This window comes from Caretta caretta, chromosome 2 (genome assembly GCF_965140235.1).
Source record: "Caretta caretta isolate rCarCar2 chromosome 2, rCarCar1.hap1, whole genome shotgun sequence".
Lineage (NCBI taxonomy): Eukaryota > Metazoa > Chordata > Testudines > Cheloniidae > Caretta > Caretta caretta.
Window position 1 is genome coordinate 182,420,373 of NC_134207.1, and position 15,094 is coordinate 182,435,466.

Consider the following 15,094-nt stretch of genomic DNA (forward strand, 5'->3'; position numbering starts at 1 on the left):
TGTGGGGTTCTGTTTAATAAATACCTGTTTGTACTTTATACCTACCTTCTTAGTATTCTTAAAGTGTTGATCACCCCTGGTGACAGATACGGGAGGGCGAATGGATCTGTAGTGTGTATGTGTGTGGAGGGGGGCGTTGTGGTTAAATCCTTATCTCCTTTTAGTAATACCCTGTACTGGGTTAACACCATCATTTCAGCTACAGTAGTGAAACAAACATTAAATGCTTTAAAGATACTGCACAACTGTACAACATTTTTGAGGGTATTGACATAGTGCTCGGAAACAAGAGCTGCCAATCAATCAAACCTGAGAAATTGTCCTCGACTGAAGTGTCAATAGAGGAGATTTTGAAATAAATTGCTAAATTAAACAGAGTAAGTCCCCAAAACCAAATGGTATTCACGCAAGAATTCTGAAAAATCTCAAATATGAAATTGCAGAACTACTAACTATGCTATGTATCACTTAAATCAGCCTCAGTAACAGATGACTGGAGGATAGCTAATTTAACGCTGATTTTTTTAAAAAGGCTCCAGAGGCAATCCTGGCAATCACAGGCCAGTAAGCCTAACTTCAGTATCAGGAAAATTGGTTAAAACTATAATACAGAACAGAATTATCAGACACATAGATGAACACCATTCGTTGGGGAAGAGTCAACATAGCTTTTGTAAAGAGAAATCATGCCTCACCAATCTATTAGAATTCTTTAAGGGGGTCAACAACCATGTGGACAAGGATGATCCAGTGGTTATAGTGTACGTGGACTTTCAGAAAGCCTTTGACAAGGTCCCTCACCAAACTAAGCAGTCCTGGAATAAGAGGGAAGGTCCTCTCCTGGATCAGTAACTGGTTAAAAGACAAGAAACAAAGGGTAGGAATAAATGGTCAGTTTTCACAATGGAGAAAGATAACTAGCGGGGTCTTCTCATGATCTGTACTGGGACCAGTGCTGTTCAACATATTCATAAATGATCTGGAAAAAGGAGTAAACAGTGAGGAGGCAAAGTTTGCAGACAATAACAAATTACTCAAGATAGTTAAGTCCAAAGCAGACTATGAAGGGTTACAAAGGGACCTCACAAAACTGGGTTGACGGGTCAACTAAATGGCAGATGAAATTAAAAGTTGATAAATGCAGAAGTAATGCACATTGGAAAATGTAATCCCAACTATCCATACAAAATGATGGGGTCTAAACTAGTTATCACTCAAGAAAGAGATCTTGGAGTCACTGTGGATAGTTCTCTGAAAACATCTGTTCAATGTGCAGTGGCAGTCAAAAAAAGCTTACAACACTGGGAACCATGAGATAATAAGACAGTAAATATAATAATGCCACTATATAAATCCATGGTACGTACAGTTCTGGAAAACTGTGCAGTTCTGGTCACTCCGTCTCAAAAAAGATGTATCAGAATTGGAAAAGGCAAAGAGAAGGGAAAACATGACTGGGGTATGGAACAGCTTCCATATGAGGAGAGATTAAAAAGACTGGGACTGGTCAGCTTGGAAAAGAGATGATTAAAGGGGGATATGATAGAGATCCATACAGTCATGAATGGTGTAGAAAGTGAATAAGGAAGTGTTATTTACCCCTTGTGACAGGGCGGGACTCACCACCTTGGCACCTCCTGCTGGCCGTGCTGGGAATTAGCTCTTGGTTGCCGGTGCGCCTTCCTCTAGTGGTATCTCACCGCCGTCACTTCTGCTCCACCTCTAAGACCCGCGTCACTCCCTGGACCGTGGCGTTCTCTTCTGGTGTTGGATCATATTAAAGAAGTTCTGTATTAAAATCACAAATGAGTTTGATTCCCCATAGTTTAAATTCCAGGGTATCACTAATTAAGAGGTCTCTTGATCTCTTATTTTTACTGTTTCTCTCCCTCTCCGTGTGAAACTTGCAAGCTGCTAATTGTGTTAGTACATCCTAAAACAGAGTCTGTTCTCAAAGCAATACTTTGTAACAACTAGTCACACACAGAGAGACTCAAAGCGATACTTTGTAACAACAGCAACAGCACACAGAGACTCCCCGCCCTTTTGTTGTATTTATCTCACTTTGTTAACATTTGTGATTAAAATAGAGATAGAGGATGTATGTGGATGGATGCTTGGTGTGGATAATAACTGAATGATCAGGGAGGTGCCAGCCTAAGAATCCCGTGTCCATCAGCTGAAGAAGGCGTTGTGTGGAAATAACCAGAGGACCCCTGGAGGGCAGACTGGAATCCACCCAACAGCCTCAAGGATGGGAGAACCAAAGAACAAGATAACATCTGGCAGCACGGAGCCATCAGGAATGTGCCATCTGCTGATTGATTCAGCAACAGCATGATGAATCAATTCCCATAGACTGGCATAGGAATAAATTCCTATAAAAATGAACTCTAGAAAGTGAGAACTTTGGGGTCTGATTCTGCAAACCAACTTCCAGGAGCATCAGATGAGCATCTGACAAGGCCCTGCTCCCTCCTCATGTCCAGGCCACCTGGCCAGTGGCTCAGCATAAGCAACTCTAAGGCTGGTAACTATGATAACAATCTTGCAGAACCTCTGTGTGTGTGTGTATGAAAGAATGTGTGAATAAATATGAAATTGAATGGAATGTTATAGCCATAACTAACTGTTTACTATGATTCTTTCTGTATTCACAATAAATGTGGCATTTTGCCTTTTCCCCTTTAATAAGATCCTGCTGGTTTTTATTTTATTGGTATAACACTGGGCACACACCTCCAGCTGTGCCCCACTCCACTTTCTCCCCCCATTGGGGGAACTAGCGGTCCATCCACTTGTCACTATGGCCTACTGCAGCCTTCGGTCTAGCCCCACACCTCAAGGTATAAACTGCAGTCCGAATACTGGTCACCTGTGGCAAGTGGGGGGAAAGGAAGCTACTCTGGGTCCCAAACCAAGGACCCTATAGCCAGCAGCCACGTACTGCCACTCCTCCAACTCCTACCACCTATATCCCTTGGCCACTTCCCTGTAGCCCTAGCACCTTCCCAGCCCTTTGTATCAGGGGCCTCAGTCTAGCAATCCTCAGGCTGGAGCTCCCTATTGCTCCCCTGACCCTACCCAGCACGGCTCTACCTAAGGTACTCCTCTAAGGCAGCCAGTCCTTCTATCTTGCACTCCAGGGAGAGACTGACTGCTCTGTTGAGCAGCCCTTCTTATAGGGCCCTCCCTGGCCCTGACTGGCTCCAACAAATCTTCTCCTGATTGGCTCTCTACAAGCCCTACTCCCACTGGTTGGGTTTTGCAAAGCCTCCCTGTGGACTGCTTTAACCCTCCATCTACCTGTGTGGGGCAGCTGCCCCATCACACCCCTTCACAAGAACCAGGGGTCAACCAATGAAATGAATAAGCAGCAGGTTTAAAACAAAAGGAAGTACTTCTTCACGCAACGCACAGTCAACCTGTTGAACTCTTTGCCAGGGGATGTTGTGAAGGCCAAAATTATAACTGGGTTCAAAAAAGAATTAGAAAAGTTCATGGTCAGGAACCCAACCCCATTCACTGGATGTCCCTGAGCCACTGACTGCCAGGTGCTGGGATTGACACTCTCTGTTTTATTTATTCCCTCTGAAGCACCTGCCATTGGATACTGTCAAAGGACAGGATAATGAGCTAGATACACCATTGGTCTGACCAGTATGGCCGTTGTTAGGGTCTAATCGATAAAGAGCAGGGGGCAGCTGTTTGAAGATTGCCATATTTGTGGTCACAAATCACAACCTGCTTGCAACAACAATCCCATCCAGTGTGTGGTATCAACCTCACCAGCAACACCACCACATCTCACTGGCAGATTGCTGAAGTCGCAAACCAAACTCAGCAACCAAGAATGGGACCAATCACAAAGCATAAAATCAGGATTACAAAATATGACAATCATCATCAATTAAAAATCCTTTACAAAAAGAGATGATCTATTAAGATAAGGAAAAATACCAAAGAAAGAGAAAATATGCATCAGATATTATTTGTTGTGCAGTAGCACCCAAAGGGGGTAATCAGGTTGTAGACCCTATTGTGCTAGCAGTGGTGAAGTCAAAAGGAGCTGCATACCCACAAATCTTGGCCATTGTATTTTTTTTAATTAGAATTTTTGTCCCTCCTTTGGCCCAGATACTCAAAGGTGTTTAAGCTCTTAATTTCCAACAGAAACACACTTGCAGTGGAAATTAGGATCCTAAATGCCTTTCAGCATCAGGGCCTTAGTATTTGCTTCACACCTGCTCAATTCTGTGCCTATCTTTTTTTCTTCCACTCTCTTCATAACGGAATGCAATAATCTTTAACTTTGAATTGAACGTTTGAAGCCATGATGTTCAAGTTAGTTAGACATTAGGCAAAAGGATTATTGCACACTCATCACTATTTAGTAGTGCCTGGGAATATTCAATAAAAAAAAGTCTCCAGTCCTCTCTCTTCTGATTTTGGGTGATTTAAAATTCTGTATTTACTCCATCTCTAGAGCCCTGCGTGGATACAAAATTTGTATCCACAGCCAATCCATAAAAATAATCCGCAGACATAAAGAGGATATCTGCAGATTTGCAGGGTTCTAGATACAAAATTTGTATCTGCATCTGATCCATGATCTACAAAAATGGTCCATGGATATTCAGGGATCTGCAGGGCTCTATCCATCTCATCTTTCCAGTAGACACTGAATGAGGTTAAACTGTTGGGATATTTCTTATGCCAGACATCCAGTATGTTACATAATATGGCTGATTCACTCTAAGGCCCGGTCTATATTTAAAATTTATACCGTTGGTGAGGTAGACAAGGCCTAAGACCCAGGTTCTGTTCACTGCAGCAGATAGGAAGGTGGACAGGAAAATGGTTACTGCTCCCAGATTCTCAGGGAGGGTCTGTGCAATGGTGTACATTAAGGAAGCCTGGAAACTGCTGTAACTTACACTAGCTGGCATTGGTCCCTACAGGACAATGTGTCAGCTAAGCATAGTCAGCAACATGCTTCAACCATGGCCCAACGCAATTCCTCTCCACATCTGGCATGCCCTGTGCTAAGGCCAAATAGAGGGAGTGGCATCTCCCTACATCAATGGATTTCTCAGCTGGACAGATCTGGCTGCTTTCTGACACCTCAGTGCTGCTCAGGCAGCATACAGGGACTAGACCAGAATAGAAAGTGTCAAGTATCTTTGTAAGGGAAATTATTCTTACCCATTTAACTAGTTTCTCAAAGGGAAAACATTTAGAAACCCCTACTTATATGCTGGTTAGGAAGAACAAATGCATTGCAAATTAACTGGCTTTCCTGCCACTATTCTGGGTAATGCCTTCCATATTCTTCACCAACCTGAAAACCACAATGATGACTAATTTCCTTTGGGCAGGAAGGTGAGCACAGACCTGCCCTGAAGTTACTACAGAAACCTGTCCTAACGGGAGGATAGTCATTCCCAGACTTCAAAACACCGCACAGCTAGAGGGCATTCTCTACTGGAGAACTGTCTTTCAGGAATGCCAGTGGATAGACATGGAATGAGGAGTAAGAGGGGTAGAAGAATTAAAGCTGTTACATGAAAAGAACGCCCAAAAACATGCGGAAATTCCATCACATCCCAGCCACGGTTTTGCATTCCATGTAAAGCTCAAGCTAACCTAAGCCCATCCACCATGATATGGCACATCCACCATGATATGGTTTTGATTTTCAAATATAATAGGCAGGGGACCAAAATGGAGCTCAAAGGGCTGATACACTGCCCCTGATTGTTTTGAGAGGCAAGCATTCTCTCCTTGGAACAGGTAAGAAAGAAAGTAAAACAGACAAATAATTTACCCTTCTCATAGTTACAGATGTTTTGTTACTCAATCCACTGTCACAAATTATGTACCAGAGAGCAGTGTTACCATTTGAGTTCACAGGAGATTTTCAAAAGGGCACATGGCAAGAAGTTAAGACAGCTAACTGACATTTGCTCCTCTGAAAATCTCTCCAGATGCTACTTACACAAACTGAGTTTGGAAACCTTCAGGGAAACTACAGATGGTGTTGTGTTGTGTTGATGAATCTTCTCAGCATGAAGAATCATTTATGCTAGCATGGGAAAGGGAACTAAATGCCCAACTTGAGTCTGAAGTATGAAAAGATATCATTCTTGTGTTACTTGAGATCATGTTCTGTGTTTTTGAATATGCTTGAAATGAACTACAAGACTATAATAAGATGGTAACCCTAGTGTAAATGAAAATGCCTGTAACGCATCACATGGATAAGTATAGGAGAGTTTGACACCAGCAAGATGGGGGATGAATCTATGAGATATTCTGCTGCATAGCATGTGGATTTGTCCAGCATTCAACCACCAGTGGTTCTTAATAACCCATCATATAGCAAAGATTGCAAGACTGGCAATTCCCCTGATTCCTGAAGTTTGTGTGCAGTGTATGCTATGTGGGTAATGTGGCGGAGACAGTAAAACACTGGCTGAACTTTTAATGTCTTTAGAATGCTCTGTAATCTACAGACCTGGCAGAACATAAGCAGTCCTTTGTTCTTAGAAAAGATATGTCAAGCTTGGCATGCTACATATAAGTATAAACTGTGACAGGCAAATTTAGATAAGGAATTCCTACGTAAAAGGTATAACAGATATTTGTGAGGTACATAAAAAAAAAAAAGAGAGAGCAATGAGAAACATGACTTCCTTTGAACTGATATAAATGCCAGATGAAAAATCTGTAAGTATCCTAAACACCCAATGTAATGTGCAGAAAGATGATATTTGTGATAATCTTTGGCAAATAAATGACTTGTGGGAAGAGACTCAAATTATTTGTCTCCTGCACAGATCTCAAATACTACTCATCTTTAAAACTCTTCTTGCTTTTTTTCTACAGGCACTCTGAGGAACAGTTCTTAGTTTATGTTTCTGTCAGTTCTGAACTGAATTTAAAGGGGAAAGGAAAGAAAAAAATTATACTCAACATTAATTTCTTTCTTTAGAATGTTTGTAAAGTACTTTGCGATTTTCTGATTAAAGGAGCTATAGAGGTGCAAAGTACTAATAGTGATTTTAAGTATTAAATATGATTTTATGATCATTTATTGGATAGAAATTCCAATGTGAAACCAAACATCAGGCTTACAGTGTAAGCTCTTTGAGCACGGACCATGCTTTCTTTTGTGTTTACACTGCATCTAGCCCTAGCAGATAGTGGGCATTATTGCAAACTAACAAATAATACTGTACTAGTAGGTCAGCTGATTACTCACTAGGCTAAATTATCTTCTAGTTTCACCGGAGCAAACATCCTTCTCCTTTTTTCACTTTTGTGAAAACTTGACTCACATTAGGTCAAACTGTGGCATTTGACTACTGACACGCATTACAGCCGCTGTGCTGATGGTGGTACAATTCCTTCCCAAATAGCCTAGTGCAGTGATTATCAACCTATTTACCATTGTGGGCCACATATGCAGCTCCCTATGTATTATGTGGGCCGCATCCACACAATATGTGTACTACCTATATGTCCCTGAGGATGTCACATTGGCCGTAGCTGTGTGCTGATTGGGCCGCAAGCAGCTTGCAGGCCACGGGTTGAGAACCACTGGCCTAGTGCATGAGGGAACCATGCAAGCTTTTCCATCAGTGTCTGCTCCCCCAAGTACAACCAACTTTTTCCATGGATGGAAGCTACGGGCCCTCCTTTCCCCAGGGGTGCTGGATCAACTTGTATAGTGAGGGTGCTGAAAGCCATTGAACCAAACTAAACCCTGAATATGATGAAAACAACTTCAAGCCAAGGGGTGCAGCAGCACCCCTAGTTCCACCTCCTATGCTCTTCTCTGACTCCTCTGAAAGTTAGTCTACATCTGACTCGCTTCACCGATGCAGCTGCACTGCTGTAGCACATCTGTGAAGATGCTCTAAGCCAACGGGAGAGCGTTCTCCATTTGGCATAATAAATCACCTCTGCGAGAGGCAGTAGCTATGTCCATGGAAAAAGCTCTCCCATCAACATAGCGCTGTTCACACCAGTGCTTAGGTTGGTGTAACCTATGTCGCTTGGGGTGGGAGTGGCTTATTCACACCCTTGAGTGACGTAAGTTATACCAAAGTAAGTGGTACTGTAGACCTGGCCTGAGATTCTGTCTGTTCCCAAGGGGGATCAGTGAGGAGAGTCAAATCACTTCTTGGAATGCAAGAATAATAACTGTAAGTGAATCTTTCACAGGCATGTGGGGAGGGAGGACTCTTTGCAAACATTCTTCTCCCCCTCTGAGCTTTCATACAAACATCATTCACAATCTGGCCCACTGTGTATAAATTTATTATAAAATAATGCTAAACAATATCTTGGCATCACTGGAGTCATCTATCAGGGCTAGTGAGCATTAAGCATTTAAGGTATGAAAGTTTTTGCCTGCATAATTTGTTATTACAAATTATTTAAAATTTTCAGTCGTCATTGCAGATCCTGATATTACATACATATACAGCAAGTCTTGTGACCGATTTGTACTGGGGATTGCTGTTTAATCCTCCCAAACTGTCATATTCAGGAAACAAAAGCATAGGATCTTCTGAGTGTTTCTGTATTTCTGCTTGCTCAGCAAAGCAGTGTTTATCTATAGAGCAGCTTCCTTACAAAGGATGAACAACAGCTTTAGGGTCAGATTTTCTGTGTGTGCTTAAAGTTAGACTCCTGTTGGGTTTCAGCATAAAAGTGGCCTGATTTTTAGAGGTGCTCAGCACTTGCAGCTCGCACCAGTGCCACGTGAGAACTACACCAGCTGAATTACTTTACTGGCTTGGGACCAGAGTGTATCAGAGCCATGTTGTGGGGAAAGCCAAATCAAAAACTCCTTATGCCCTTCCCTGATTTGAGAGGTGAGCAAGTGTCAGCTATAACCCAGTTCTGTTTGTAAAGTGCATTGGAATCCTTTAGGGTGAAAGATACTATGGAACTGACAGATATTATGTTATTGATGTTCATGTGAGAGGAATCACAAATAAACATTCTAAGGCAGGGGTGGGCAAAGTACAGCCCACGGGCCACATCCAGCCCTTCAGACATTTTAATCTGGTCCTCTCACCCCCGCCAGGGAGCAGGGTCAGGGGTTTGCCCTGCTCAAGCGCTCCAGCCGGGGAGCAGGGTCTGGGGCTTGCCACACAGCTCCCAGAAGCAGCGGCATGTCCCCGCTCCAGCTCTACTTGTAGGGGCAGCCAGGGGGCTCTCCGCGCGCCACTCCCCCCCAAGCGCCGCCCCCTGCAGCTCCCACTGGCCAGGAACCGTAGCCAATAGGAGCTGCAGGGGCGGTGCCTGCAGATGGGGCAGTGCACAGAGCCACATGGCCGGGGCCACACCTCTGTGTAGGAGCCGTAGGCAGGCATGCTGCTGCTTCTGGCAGCTGCGGTGGTGGCGCCTGCAGATGGGGCATCATGCAGAGCTGCATGGCCGCGCCTCCACGTGGAGCCGGTGGAGGAAATTGCCACTGCTTCTAGGAGGTAAGCACTGCTTGGAGCCTGCACCTCCAGCCAGAGCCCTCAACCCCCACTGCGCCCCAGCCCCTCCCGTCCTCTGAACCCCTCGGTCCCAGCTCAGAGCACCTCCTGCACCCCAAATCCCTCATCCCCACCCCAGAGCCCACACACCCAGCTAGAGCCCTAACACCCCCTCACTCCCTCCCAGCCTGAACTCGTCATTTCTGGCCGCACCCCCAGTTGGAGCCCTCACCTTACCCTACCCCACCTCACCTCACCCTCCCTCACCCTAACCCCCAATTTTGTGAACATTCATGGCCCGCCATACAATTTTTATACCCAGATGTGGCCCTCAGGCCAAAAACTTTGCCCACCCTCAGCAAGTTTGCAGATGACACTAAACTGGGAGGAGAGGTAGATACGCTGGAGGGTAGGGATAGGATACAGAGGGACCTAGACAAATTAGAGGATTAGGCCAAAAGAAATCTGATGAGGTTCAACAAGAACAAGTGCAGAGTCCTGCACTAAGGACGGAAGAATCCCATGCACCGCTACAGACTAGGGACCAAATGGCTCGGCAGCAATTCTGCAGAAAAGGACCTAGGGGTTACAGTAGACGAAAAGCTAGATATGAGTCAACAGTGTGCCCTTGTTGCCAAGAAGGCTGTCATAAATATAAAAGGAAGGGTAACCACCTTTCTGTATACAGTGCTATAAAATCCCTCCTGGCCAGAGGCAACATCCTGTTACCTGTAAAGGGTTAAGAAGCTCAGCTAACCTGGCTGGCACCTGACCCAAAGGACCAATAAGGGGACAAGATACTTTCAAAACTTGGGGGAGGCTTTTGTTTGTGCTCTTTGTTTACGCAATTGTTCTCTCTTGGGACTGAGAGAGGCCAGACAGAAATCCATCTTCTCCAACCCATCCTAAACCATTTTCCATCCTGATTTTACAGAGATGATTTTTACCTTTCTTTTTTTTTCTTTTTTTTTCTTAAAAGAAGGATTTTATTAAAAAAAAAAGAAAGGTAAAAATCATCTCTGTAAAATCAGGATGGAAAATGCTTTACAGGGTATTCAGATTCAGAACACAGAGGATCCCCCTCTGTGCAAAACCTTAAAGTTACAGAAAACAGGAATAAACCTCCCTCTTAACACAGGGAAAATTCACATAAAACAAAAGATAAACTAATGCGCCTTGCCTGGCTTACCTATACTGGTTGCAATATTGGAGACTTGGATTGGGATGGGTTGGAGAAGATGGATTTCTGTCTGGCCTCTCTCAGTCCCAAGAGAGAACAACTACATAAACAAAGAGCACGAACAAAAGCCTCCCCCCCACCCTCCCAAGATTTGAAAGTATCTTGTCCCCTTATTGGTCCTTTGGGTCTGGTGCCAGCCAGGTTAGCTGAGCTTCTTAACCCTTTACAGGTAACAGGATGTTGCCTCTGGCCAGGAGGGATTTTATAGCACTGTATACAGAAAGGTGGTTACCCTTCCCTTTATATTTATGACAAAGGTCAATGGCATTTTGGGCTGTATAAGTAGGGGCATTGCCAGCAGATCGAGGGACGTGATCGTTCTACTCTATTCGACATTCGTGAGGCCTCATCTGGAGTACAGTGTCCAGTTTTGGGCGCCGCACTATAAGAAGGATGTGGAAAAATTGGAAAGAGTCCAGCGGAGGGCAACAAAAATGATTAGGGGACTGGAACACATGACTTATGAGGAGAGGTTGAGGGAACTGGGATTGTTTAGTCTGCGGAAGAGAAGAATGAGGGGAGATTTGATAGGTGCTTTCAACTACCTGAAAAGGGGTTCCCAAGAGGATGGATCTAGACTGTTCTCAGTGGTAGCAGATGACAGAACGAGGAGTAGTGGTCTCAAGTTGCAGTGGGAGAGGTTTAGGTTGGATATTAGGAAAAACTTTTTCACTAGGAGGGTGGTGAAGCACTGGGATGGGTTACCTAGGGAGGTGGTGGAATCTCCTTCCTTTGAAGTTTTTAAGGTCAGGCTTGACAAAGCCCTAGCTGGGATGATTTAGTTGGGGATTGGTCCTGCTTTGAGCAGGGGGTTGGACTAGATGACCTCCTGAGGTCCCTTCCGACCCTAATATTCTATGATTCTAAGCTGTAGTTCATGATGAAATTGTCAAATGGCAAATAAAAGCAAATGGCTTTCAGCCTTCCCTTGAGATATGTTCTCTATATGCACTTTGTGTAAAAAAAAATTTCAACACCAATGACATATGTGTTCCTTACTTAATCATAAGACTTCCTGGTCAACTCAGTAACAGATTTGCTTTTGTCAGTGAAGAAGTTTCTTCATCACCTTGCTCTGCGGCTCTCGACATTCAGAATTTTCTTCCTGTAAGACAGAAAGAAAAAGAGAACAACAGAACTGTGAGTTTCAGTGTATTTGTTTTTCACTACATTGGAAACAGCTGCTGTAACCTGACCTATTGCAAGTACATTAACGTAATGCTTAAGAGGTGTTAGGTTTGGACAGTGTCCCTTAAAGAGGGAGCTGGGTGAATTGACTCATGCCTGGTCAACTGAACCCCAGTTGGGGAGGGACAGCATGATATTTACAAGAGGTGGTTTTTACCATCCTCAGAAAAACTAGTTAATCCCAGTTTAAGACATTTTCTATTTTAAAAACTGTTTTATTAATGCATGCCACATTACACTTAGTTTTAGTTACATATTTAAATTATGGTTACATAAGGCAGGAGAGTTGTATATTAATTTGGGTTGTACAAATAAAAAGTAAAACTGAGGTGGGCATAATACTAATACATAATACTGAACATCAAAATGTCTGTCTACATTTTGGTTTGGTATTTTCTCAATGGAAGTTATATATGTCATGACAGGTTTCAGTTTTCATTATAATATAAATAAAAGTTGAAACCATTTGATTATATAAAAAAAACAACAACAAGGCAGAGTTGTAGGCTTGAAGCGCTGACCAATCAGAAGCGTGCAGAGTTGCAGACTACAGTCCAGGTCCATTTGGCCATGCAACGTTCTGTAGCAAAATACCAACTTGGATGTTGTGGATAGACTCAGCCTATTCCTCAGTTTTGAATGGACTGATCCAAAGTTTGAAGAGATTCGTTCTATGCTTGCTGAATTTACTGGACACTGATGCAATTATTTTTCCCAGTTTCCTGGTTTAAAACAGATGTCCTAAACTAGTTTTTCTTGAGACATTGCCAACCCTGCAGTTGGGCTATAAGAGAAGGGAAGCCTGGGTGACTCAGGCCAGAGAATCAGTCAGGAAAGGGGCAAAGAGAGCAGACATGGCCCAGGGAATAGGGAGACAGGTCAGAAGCAAGAAGTTCCTGAGTGCCAGAGTCCCCTGGGAAAATCTCAATTGCCTGCTGAGAGAGATCCAGTGAGTCAGAGCCTAGGAGCCACAAGAAATCATGACCAGCAGGAAGTCCTCTGGGAGGGACTGGCAATGAGAACTAGAGGTCTAATTCTAATTCCTGAGCTGCACCCAAATCTAACCCAACCTGAGCACAGTTAACCTGTCCTGACCCAAGCATGTTGAGTCACTTCAGACCCAACCCAAACCCAACACTTACCCCTGAACCTGTGTCAGTGCTGCTTCCTCATCCTTGGGGCTTGGCCTGTCAGGGACTTCCCATGCTCCATGCCCATGGGCCATCTCTGGCTGCCTCCTTCTCCAGGAGGTCAGCGCAGTGGCAGCTACATGACCTGTTCCTGCCGGCCACCCCACCGCATTGTGTGTGCTGCAGAGTGAGAGGCGATGTAACTCACCAGCACACTCACTTCACAGTGCACACACAGGACCAAGGTAGTGGTGGCCAGCAGGAGCGAGACACACAGCTGCCCCTATGATGATGCCAGAACAAGAGGTGGTGATCAGAGCTGAGTCTGCGTTGTTGTCAGACCTGATCCAAACCCAACACTAGTAGTCGGGTCCTGTTGGGTTGCAAGGTTCCAGTGGGAACATGCTGGAGGAAAAGGGGCCTTCAGGGAGTGAAGACCTAGCATCCAGGGCTTTGTGACCAGAGCACAGAACATTCCTGCAGGAAGCCATGAAGAACAAAGGACTGAGGGGTAAAGAAGAAATCCCCTGGGAGCTGTAGCGTAGGGTGGACTGAGGAACTGGCTTTGGTAACTTTGCCAGTCTAGGGAAAACAGAACTTCCTGGAAAGGTGTGGCAGTGAGTCCTTTGTGAGCGAGGAAGGACAACTTGTTATAGATAGGTTTTTGGACCAACATTTATTATATGTGTACATCTTTTATACGTGGAACTAACCAAACAGATACCTTGTAACAATTACCCATCTTCTCTGCTTTAATGTAGACGGATGGGAGAACAAAGAAGGAATGCTATAAACCATTTAGATAATAAATTCGCACCACTGCTGTTTCTACGATGCATTAGAGACAGTGGTGCTCTTTTAAGCACATCACCCATTGTTCCACTAGAATGCTGGCACTTTGTTAAGGACATACCAACTACAGATGCGGGCACTGAAGTTGGATTTTGCCCCATTTAACCAACACATTAGGCATGACTTAAACTTGAGGTGCTTTCTTGCCACTGTCTGGTATGTTTTCAAATAATTATAAATCCCCTTTGGAAGGAGAAAAGATCTTTTAAATTGATCACTGATGGAAGAATTACCAAAGCTCAGGAGGAATTTCCTGCAATTGTAAAAGACTGGCTACCAGACAATGGAACTGGCTCCAGTCCTCATTGAAGACAATAGAAAAACTCTCATTAACTTTGTGAGCAAGCCTACATTTTTTCAGGTCTTGTCTCCTCAGCATGAACACTAATGATCATTTGGTACATTTCATAAGAGATTGGCAGGGGTTGCCCAAGTATCCTCGGCTAACATTTCAACTCCCTTGCACTGTTGTGCAATGGGCTATTCGCATTTAAGTGCTACTGTTGCATACTGAGAATTTGTGAAGTTCTTTGGAATCTTCAACATCGTTACTGAGGTAAAACTTGCACTGAAGTTAAAGGGAGTAAATACTTATCTTTGACTTAGTATTAACAGGAAGGGAGATGGACATAGATATAGTCCTACCAATTACAATATTACAAGTTTTAGACTAGCAACTATTCCTGAATAATTATACAGAATGACTTAGACTGATTATAGTAATTTATATTTAATGATAAAAATTAGAATCTTAAAGGGAAAGGCTCACAAAAATGGAAACAACAGTTATTTAGGTAGTTCAGAACCTCAGAGTTTGGTTAAAATGACGAACAAAGATTCAGAAACAGAGAGCTTTTTCAGCCTGTGGTGGCTCAAGGAGAAAAGCTGGACATTTTGGCTCTGATCTGGAATAGATCCTTTGATACTACCACTACATGTACTAAATAACTACTGAGGCAAAATCTCCACAGAAGATGGAGGGGGAATACACAAGCAATGAACTACCAGAAGTCTGGAAGACAGAATTTACAAAACAGCATCCAATCATACCTGTTGTAAGTACTTGTTGCATAGTCTTTGTCTATTATCATGCCTTCTAAATAAAATCTCTATGCAAGCAGGGGGAAGCCAGGATCATGGATCTGGCTAGTGGAAGCAGGGAGAGATTGAGAAACATTTTCATG

General features: G+C 43.6%; 1 long non-coding RNA gene across 2 annotated transcripts; it reads right to left on the reverse strand.

Annotated features, from left to right (window-relative positions):
- Positions 1-403: 403 nt before the first annotated feature.
- Positions 404-11,839, reverse strand: LOC125630933 (uncharacterized). 2 transcript variants are annotated; one of them, XR_007354827.2, is made up of 3 exons: positions 11,740-11,839; positions 1,600-1,761; positions 404-852 (listed from the first exon to the last, which is right to left on the reverse strand). It is a non-coding gene; the product is annotated as an uncharacterized LOC125630933 (long non-coding RNA). The 2 variants fall into 2 exon arrangements; XR_012666776.1 differs by having other exon boundaries at positions 1,600-1,788.
- Between the last annotated feature and the right edge of the window lie 3,255 nt (positions 11,840-15,094).